Genomic DNA, 9556 nt, shown 5'->3' with positions numbered 1-9556 from the left:
TCCACTCAGGCGCCATTGATTCCTCTTATTCACAAGGCCAACTTTATTCATTTCCTTCATTCATAATAATGACTGGTCCAGTGAAAATGTACTGATATCTTAATGAATTCTACACAGCAAATGTTTTCTTGGGTGGTTGGGGAGAGGGAGTTGGGAGAGAGTCAGTTACAACTGCTGATGACATGGGCAATCAATGCAATGCCCGCAGACATAAAAGCGATGAGAGTCACCATCCCAAGGGAAAGAAGTGTTGATTTCCTCAATTCTCATCACACTGGGCTCTGTTTGGAAAATGGTATTAAAAAGGCAGAAAATACATTTTCTTTTTATTCTCTGAAGGAGAAGGTAAAGGTTACAAGAAGAGCAAGTGGATAAAGATATATACACCTTCTCTTGCCGAGGCAAATATACTTCATGATGTATGTTAGAAAGAAAGGAGCCCCCAGAGTTCTCATTAAAACCCAAGTGGTTATTTTAATATGAAGTCTCAGGGTAAAAGCTATGCCTGAATCCAAAAGAACTTTGGATTTATACTGAGACTATAATTAATTGGAGAGAAATGGACTACATTTTGCCAAAATAAGATTCAAACAGTATTGACTCAAAATATGTCTTTACACATGTGAGACACTTGACAGCTGTTGCAGCAACTTTACGTACATTTTCTCAATTACCTTTTATATAATCTCATAAACCATGGAGGGTAGCCATTACTCTCTCCACTTTACTGAAGAGGAAAGTGAACTGAATAGTGGAAGGACCCCCAGCCACTGAGGCTTTACTTGGGCCTTCTATTTCAGGCTCTAGGCACTTACCCCTATGTCATATGGTCTCAAAATTTCTAAAATCCTTTAATTCACAAAATTCATGTTGAAACTAAATTGTGACCTGAGTAATTAATCGTGGAAAGGTGTGATGCAGGGATTCTAATTGAACTCTGCAGACTTTCCAACATGTTCCTAGTGCTGCTGATGCGTCTGGCTGAGGGGCCACATCTGAGAGCTGCTGACCTAGGGATTTTCTCACTCAGCTTAGAGCACCTTAAGGACAGAAGCTGTGTCTTCCCTCCTCCTCTGTATCTGATTGTGGCCTGGTCTATCCATCTGGCTTCTGCAAAAATTCATCACAGGCTTATTACCTCATCTCTCAGCCCCTCTGTTGCTGAGGTTTCTCCAGAAAGGAGACTCTACTATAAATGCCATTGGCCACCTTCTCTCCCACCTATTTCACACCTCATAATAGTGATGACATTTCACCATTATCAGTGAGATTCCAGTTTAGTGGCTCCAATTATAAATTCTTGCCTTTTGCAGTGTAGTCTGAGAATCATCCAAGACTTGAGGACAGAAATGAGGAATATAAGCTTAGGTCACAGGAGCAACTTTGCCAAGGAGCTTCATGAGCTAAATATATGACACAAAATGCACATTAGCACACCCAAGGCTCTGAGAAGTCCTGTGGCATGTACCAAGTTTAACTTTGTTTTACATAGCTCTTCCCAACTTGACATGGCTACGTAAGATCCCTCCTCTTTCCTGGATAACACCTATTGTCATGTCATGGAATAAGAGCATTAGGAGAAGCACACGTTAGGAAATACTCCATTGCAGAGTTAGTTGACAAGTCCTAGGGAGTGGGCTGGATAATTCCTGTTTCAGGTTTACTTCTTATCCACCCCTCCCCAACAAACACATGTGTGGAGGCTACCCTGTAAAAACAGCAGCAGGGGTGAGCAGACCAAAACATGTGTTTCATGGGGGCAGCTAGCTCCCAAGAAGATGGAAGAAATTTATCTCAATTTACCAAGCAGATGGGTTATTCCTGCTCTCCTAGAAAAGAATTCCAGTCTCTAGAGAAGAGACAGAGAGGCCAGAAGCATTACAAAATGTTGTTCCCTCCACATAAAAGAAAATAAGGTGGGAAAGAAGTATTCCCTTTGGCCCCACTACCAACAAAACTGAGGAAGAATAGAAGAGACAGAAGACCAGCCCCCAAAAAGCTTGCAATATTGTTGGGAAGCATGGCTTAGATTCACACATGACGCAATGAGTATAAGACATTATACAAGCATTTATGGTGTAACCCCACATAGGCAACCCCCTCAAAAAATTATCAGAAATAGGAAATGCTTCACACATTTGGATGTCACTTGAGTCTATGTATCCAGCAGATGGACTCAAGAACCGGAAAGGGTCTTCATTGTTCCTGCGAGCAAATGCAGTTGACTCCAATTGACTTGATCAGTTGAATCCTTGCAAAAACAAATATGTCCCACTGCAGCAAACTGACCCTCAGAGAATGATGTTTTCCTACTTGAATTGCTCACATGTATAGTCAGCCGACATATGTAATGTATTGTTTTCCTGCCATCCAGGATGAGGGCAGCCCCTTAAACAATTACTGCCCTGGGAAGCATGTTCCAGACTATAATCAGCTTCCAGGATAGGAATAAACTTCAAGGTCACAAGCCAAATTATATTTTCCTGAGGGAGAAGGGCTGAATCATTATATAGGAAACCCTAAGATGGCCAGGGGTCAGGAAACGAGTCGCCTGTGCTTCCTCTGTGGAGGCAGATCTCGTGTCCCTGATGGTCGAGGTTTCCGCCAAATCTCCTCCTCACTCTTGCGAACAGACGACTCGTTTCCCTGGTTTCCCTCTGGGGACTCTTCCATGTCTCAGTGCTATCAGGCAAAGCAATAGTTCTTGACCAAACAGGGATGGGGCATCCTCAGCTCCTCATCCATCATTTATCAGTTTCCACCACTAGTCTGCCATCGCTTCTCCTTTCTTCAGGCCTTCGAATGCACATTTGGAATGGCTTCCAATAAGTAGACAAAGGATGTGAAGAGCTGGTGCATGAAATAGAAAACAAACTGGCTCAGGAACATACAGAACCAGGTGCAACCTCACTGTGACTCCACAGTAAAATGCCATTTTTTGCTTATCATGTGAACAATGAAACAATATTAAAATGCTCACTGTAAACAAAGGCATGGTTTAAGACAAGGTATGGCTGATGAGAATGTAAAACCACACTGGAAGACACTTTACAAAATCTGACTGAAAGTACTCATGCACATATATTCTCAACTTAGAAATATGTTTACAATATCACTGGTTTTAACAGAAAATTATAAAATAACATACAGAGCAATCTCATGGAAAGGGTAGAAAAGCATCTGGAAGGTTTTACTCTCAAATTTTATTTTGGGTTTTCTTTGGATCTATATCACCCCTAGACATGGATCCATCCCTGTAATTTATTAGGTTGGTGCAAAAGTAATGGCGGGTTTTTGCCATTACTTTCGATGGCAAAACCCACCATGACTTTTGCACCAACCTATAGATGGCTTCACTCTGACCCTGCTCCAACCTGCTTCTCTCCACAGGGCAAGGGCTTTGCAAGGCCAAAGGGATAAACCCACCTGATGCCCTAGCCCATTTTCCTCCTATTGCACACTGTAGCCCCCAGCACCTGGAATTCCGTGGAATTCAAAGCACTGTTAAACCAGTTCCAGGGATGCACAAGCCTCTTTCCAGCCACCTCTTCCTGAGGGTGATTGTGTTGCTGGTGTGCATGCCCCAACCCAACAGGTAGCCAAGAAGGGGTTGTTTGCAGGGGTGTGGACAAAGCTGGCACGTGGGACTGAGTGTCAACACCTGCAACACGAACCTCTCATGTTGGACATGGGGACAAAGACTTAGGAGACAAGAGATGAGAAAGGAGGTGGCCAAGGCCAGAGGTCAGGTCTCCACATCCCACTGCGTTCTTTCAAGGACCTTCAAGGAGTCTGAGTTCTTCATTTGAACCTGAAATTCTAGACTATTACAAAGGTAAGAATAGAAAGTATTTCATTTAAAAATCTGTTTGTAGGATTTAGAACTCCTAGATATTTATATGTGGTAGATGCACCTTTACTTATACTCCTGCCTCAGATCATGACAATGTTAGGAACGGATCTGCTTTGGATAGTAGAATTAAGGATGATTTTAATTCTCCTCCTCCATTTCAATTTCTTCTCTGTGTTCTTATTTTTCTACTATATACTAAAAAATTGACATTCTGTATTTTAGTAATCCCACATTCATTAGTTTAGTGTAAAAAAATTATATGTGTTGACAAATATTTGTACACCTAAAAATGAAAATAACCTAAATGCTAAACAACCAAGAAATAGTCAAATGAATGATACATCTATGTCGTATGTGGATAAACATATTTAAATTCTATTAATGAACCCGTTTTACATTAATGAAGAAATTTAGTGAAACATGCTTAATACAACATTAATTGGAAAGCAAGTTACAAAATTATATAGTATTACTGTTCTATAAAAATATAATACATATACAAATGCACATATTAAAAAGATGGAAAATCACAAAAGTAGTAACTGGTGATTTATGCCTGGTGAAATTTTGGATAAAAACTTTTTTTCCTTTATGTTTTTGTTTTTTTTTTTCCTACAATGATCAGGAATTAACTTTTATAATCAGGAACTTGCTTAAAAATCTCAATATGTCTGTCATTTGTCCAGGTTTATGTTTCCACGAGGAAGCGATAGCCTAGTAACCTTTGACGTCATCCTCACACAACCCTCCAGCCTTTTGCCACTGTGGAATCCTGCTTTCCAAGCACTATTTCCCTTAGAACCTTCTGACACTTGAGTTCCCTAGTGCAGCCCTGGAGGCCTCATCCTAACTGTGAAGCTGCCTCTTTAGAGGGCCACCAGGAATGTACTTCCACAGGGGAGCAACATGGGTGCTTTTAAAAGAGCCAAGCAGACCCACCTGCCTTCCCCCTTCTGGGACCTGGCCCCACAGCAGGTGCAAATATGGCCCTCTGTGAGCTGTGGAATCCCGGGCCACCATCACCACCTCCCTCCCCACCTCCCTCCCCACGTCCCTTCCCAGGCTTCACCAGGCAGGTACTTTATCTCTTGCTTCCTGGGAGAGGCTCTGATCAATTACTTCACCCAAACACTTACCCTCTAAGAGTCTTCATTTTTAACAGGGAGTTGACAAACTTAGCCCAGGGAAGGAATCTCCAAAGGCAACATGTCCTGCATGTGACTTCTGAATCCGGAAGACATTTGGGGACTGAATCAGGATGCGAATCAAACCATGTTAACAGCCACGGGGTTCTCCTGTCAGCAAAGCCCACCACGATCCATGGATGGGAGAACTGAGAAGAGCCCCTCTAAGTATTAGAAAACTAAAACTAGAAGAAAAGTCAGGCAAGTCCCGCCAGATACCTTACCCTAACTAGAAATAAAATCTGCAAATTCAGATGAGAACTCCTGTGAGTTCCCAATCCCCAACATGCACTCAATACTTCTGAAAGTTGAGAGAAGGAAACAAAGCTACCTGTTTAGTGTGTGTGTGTGTGTGTGTGTGTGTGTGTATAATTGCAATTGTCATTGTTTTAAAAACACTGCCAAGTAACAGGCTAGCATCTTAAATGTTTTCCCCTGGCACGTGCTCCCTCTGGCCTTCTTTCTCCCACATAATACACAGAGACTTCGTGCAGAGTGGTAGGGAAGGCCTTTATTGGTTCTCATATTCTCCAGCTTTAAGGAGGAAGGCTGGAAGTCATGAGATAGTTTGGGAGTTAATAGTAAATGCTGGGATACAGACCACTAGAGACACCTCTCTTCCAGTGAAACCATGTGACTTAACCATTCTGAGACTTCATTTCCTCCTCTGTAAAAGAGGGAAAATTACACAAGATATCCAAATCCTTTATTACTCTAAGACTATATTGTTCTGTGGGCTTATATCCCATTTCTTTTCTTTCTAAAATCTGTGGATGATTTTCCAATTTGTAATAATATTGCCACACCCTGACACTCTTACTGAAATTGTACTTATTTCCGGTTTGGCCAGTTCAGCACCTAATATTATGCTTGTTTCTTCTGAGTTAGTTTTGTCTTCCCAATAAATTCCTTGAGAGAAGTTGCAGAGGAGAGCATGCCTCATTCTTCCTGAAAACATTGCTGAGCACGTAAGACATACTCAGGAAGTGGGAATACTAGCTAGGCTGAGTGGATGTCCCGGCATCACAGCATGGATGAAACCTAAGCTTTGTAAACAAGCAAACCCAGGTGGATCCTGCCCTCAGTTTCCTCATCTGTAAATGGAGATGATCATACTCTCATTATTGCTTACCGAGTTTTAAATGAGATTATACACAAGGTGTCTATCACAATGCCTGGTACAGAACAAGGACTCAGTAATATCAGTTCTTATCCTTTATCATTATTACGATAATATCTGTTCTCTCCTGGAAGTACAGAATTTAAAACCTTGATCCCCACAATGAGGAAAACAATTGGTCTCAAACATACCTCTGGCAGTTTGGGCATCTCCAGGGGGCATCTCACACGAATTCCCTTTTGGTGCAGGTTTTGACCTCAGAGCTGTAGCTGAGGCTCCAGCTTGAGAACAGCTTGGCTTGTTGCCTTGAAACTTATTGGCACAATAAGAGATAATGATTTCCCTGGACACACTCACTCAGAGCAGTTATTGTTTAAGTATTTCCCTTATTCCTCCTTTACCGGAAAACAATCCCTTATAGAAATCAGCTGAGGAAGACACTAATAGCAACTTCAAACACACGGCTTTCTCACTGCCCTGACTTGGCAAGGAAGCCTGTTTGGAGCAGTTTGCCTCAGACCCAGGAACAGAATGTGACAAAATAAGTCCCTGTGGACTGATGTGGGCACCGAACAGTTGGCAGCTTTGGGGCCAGCAGGGCCAGTGATAAGAGATTGGTTTCCTCATTTGATGTCCCATTTAGACCCTGTTTGCCAGTCCCGGAAGGTCAGAAGCCACACTACAAAAATAAGAGGTTTTTTTTTTTCTCTTTTTCATCCACCCTCCATGCTTTCCATGATATTTCTTCTCCATCCCTTGGGAAATTGTGTCTTTGTGAGATCTGTCCTCTGCCCTTCTTTTGTGAATATACCAAGGCAAAGATCCATTTAATTTTCAGAAACTATGTCTGTCAATAAATTGCCTTTGCTCTGTCTCAGAAGGGGCACTGCCACCATCCTCCCTGAGCAGATGTTCCTTATGTATGGGAAGTGTTTCTCATTATCTTCTTGACCTCTTGTGCAATCTTCTTTTCAAGTTCTCCTTGGGTTTTTCTTATCATGGTTTGCACTCCCTCAACCTCATTCTGTAATCGGCGGCATCCTTCTCAGCACCTGGCGTTGGCTCCCTTGCACACGTCCCTTGGTATAACCTTGGTCGTTTCCCCTCCTTATCCACCAGAGCCTCTGAAATTGGGAGTGTCGTCCTTGCTGTCACCAAACCCAGCACTTCAGCTATTTTGCTTCCGGCTCCTCCAACCTTGCCTTCTAAAGGCCAGGCTGGAGAAATTGCCTTTCCATGAGTGTTTATTCATTGAGCACCTACTATGTGCCAAATATGGTTCTAGATGAACAAGACAGACGTGGTCCCTGCCCTCATGGGGTTACAAGTAACACAAAAGAGACATGTAAACAGATAGTGCATAATGGTGAGCCCAAAGAGCCCAGACCAGCACAGCCACCTCGCAGTGGCTGAGTGGGGTTAAGTCTTTGAGGGCCACATTAGCAGTAATGTGCATTTCAACATTAAATCACAGAACATTCCGTCCAACAATGTTACATCTACAAAGCTGAATTTTCAGCAGTTGCTGGGATAAAAAGAAGCACAGTGTGAAACTCAGTGCAGTGTCCTGATGCCAAAACTTGAGAAGGTGTGCAGGGCCCAGTAGCTCTGTCCATTCCATGAGTAAGAAACTGTGACTTTTTAGGAATGAATTTTTAAAACTCTATTTTCATCCATTTTGTGAGAGTTGTTTTTCAAATGGCTACTAAGTGATGAGGGGATAAATACCGAGTACATTATTCAGCCCTAACTGCATAATGACAGTAACTTTCGGGATTTCTTTTGACCTCGAAGTGCAATAAAAGAAAATACCGAGAAGCTAAGGCACCATGACAGAGAATATTTGAGAACTTCTGATCAAAGCAAAGACCTGAAGGATGAGAAGGATTTGTTAGTTGGGCCTAGAGGAAGGGAAAGAATGTTCCAGACCAAGCAACAGGATAGCCAAAAACAAGATATGAGATAACAGGATGAGTTGGAGAACTAGAAACTGTCCAAAGGTGCTTATTTCTTAGTCCCCCAATGCAAGCCACCCTTCCCATCTCCTACTGCCCTCACCCTCACCCACTGACTCACACACTTGCCCACCCCTCCCTGGCCCCACAGTCCTGCCCTACTATCTCTCCTCCTATTCCCAGGCCTCCAAGGGCTGGGATCAGGCCTGAGCAGAGAACAGCAAGATCTAAGGATTTGGTGAGGCTACAGGAATGAGGCCAGGCAGATGGTCGCCCCAGGGCTGCAGGGTAGCAGGCAATAGTCAGGGTGTCGGCAGCCCGCGTGGCAGGTCTGGCAGCCTTGCAGGTCTGGCAACAGAGAGATACTGGATTTCAGGGACAGGACTTCAGTCCCTGGAAGGAACTGAGGCTCTGAGCAGGAAACCAAGCAGGGACACAATTCCCAGAAATGGGGCACAGGGCGGGAGTTCAATGACACAGAACAAATCAGGAGCCCAGTTACAAGAACAGGCACCAAACCACAAGGACTTGCTGAGAGGGTGCAGTTTATTGATAATAGGGAAAATCAGAAACAACTTGAATGTCCACAAATAGGGAATAAACACTTGATGGTAAGACTGCAGTGAGGAATACTATGCAGCATGAAAAACCCATGTTCTCTAAGCCCATGTGATAGTATGGGAAAGTTCCTTAAATCACGTGCACTAAGCTAGAACAACAAGCTGCAATCTAATTTGTAAAATGAAATTCCTGTTTGGTATATATAGTTAGAAATGGCAGAGAAGGAAGAAAAAATTGATAAATGCCTGGAAGGATATATAACCAAATTTTATCTAACTAGGCAGAGTCTAGCTGATTGTCATTTTTCTTTTTACTACTTTTCTGTGTTTTCTAAAGTTAAAAAAAAAGTATTGCCTTGATTTCCTTAATGAAAAGAAACAAAGTAAAGCCACTTATAGTAATAACCTTTCCCAATACAGACCAAAGTCATAGGAGAAATTGATCTCTCCAATTACTTTGGTTCTCTCTACAAACACGGGAAGTCAACAATTAGGGGTGGAGTGGGGAAACAGAAAAAAAAATTCTTTTTTCTTTTTTTCTTTTCTTTTTTCTGGTTGTTTTTTTTTTTTTTTCTTTTTTTTGAGATGGAGTCTCACTCAGTCGCCCAGGCTAGAGTGCAGTGGCGCAGTCTCAGCTCACTGCAACCTGTGCCTCCTGGGTTCAAGCGATTCTCCTGCTTTAGCCTCCCAAGTAGCTGGGATTACAAGCATACATCATGATACCCAGCTAATTTTTGTATTTTTAGTAGAGATGGAGTTTCTCCAGTTGGTCAGACTGGTCTCAAACTCCTGACCTCAATTGATCCACCTGCCTCAGCCTCCCAAAGTGTTAGGATTACAGGCATGAGTCACCACACTCGGCCAGATAAAAAAAAGGAAAACTT

The 9556-nt window shown here is 42.6% G+C and overlaps 1 long non-coding RNA gene across 1 annotated transcript; it reads right to left on the bottom strand.

The window, feature by feature from the left end:
• Positions 1–476: 476 nt before the first annotated feature.
• Positions 477–5184, bottom strand: LOC117074816. The gene is made up of 3 exons (XR_004433716.1): positions 4990–5184; positions 3675–3824; positions 477–2850 (listed from the first exon to the last, which is right to left on the bottom strand). It is a non-coding gene; the product is annotated as an uncharacterized LOC117074816 (long non-coding RNA).
• Positions 5185–9556: the final 4372 nt, after the last annotated feature.

The sequence above is a fragment of the Trachypithecus francoisi genome, unplaced genomic scaffold, assembly GCF_009764315.1.
Source record: "Trachypithecus francoisi isolate TF-2019V2 unplaced genomic scaffold, Tfra_2.0 Lachesis_group5, whole genome shotgun sequence".
NCBI lineage: Eukaryota > Metazoa > Chordata > Mammalia > Primates > Cercopithecidae > Trachypithecus > Trachypithecus francoisi.
The sequence above is the reverse complement of the archived record's forward strand: the minus strand, read 5'-3'. Positions and strand labels throughout refer to the sequence as shown.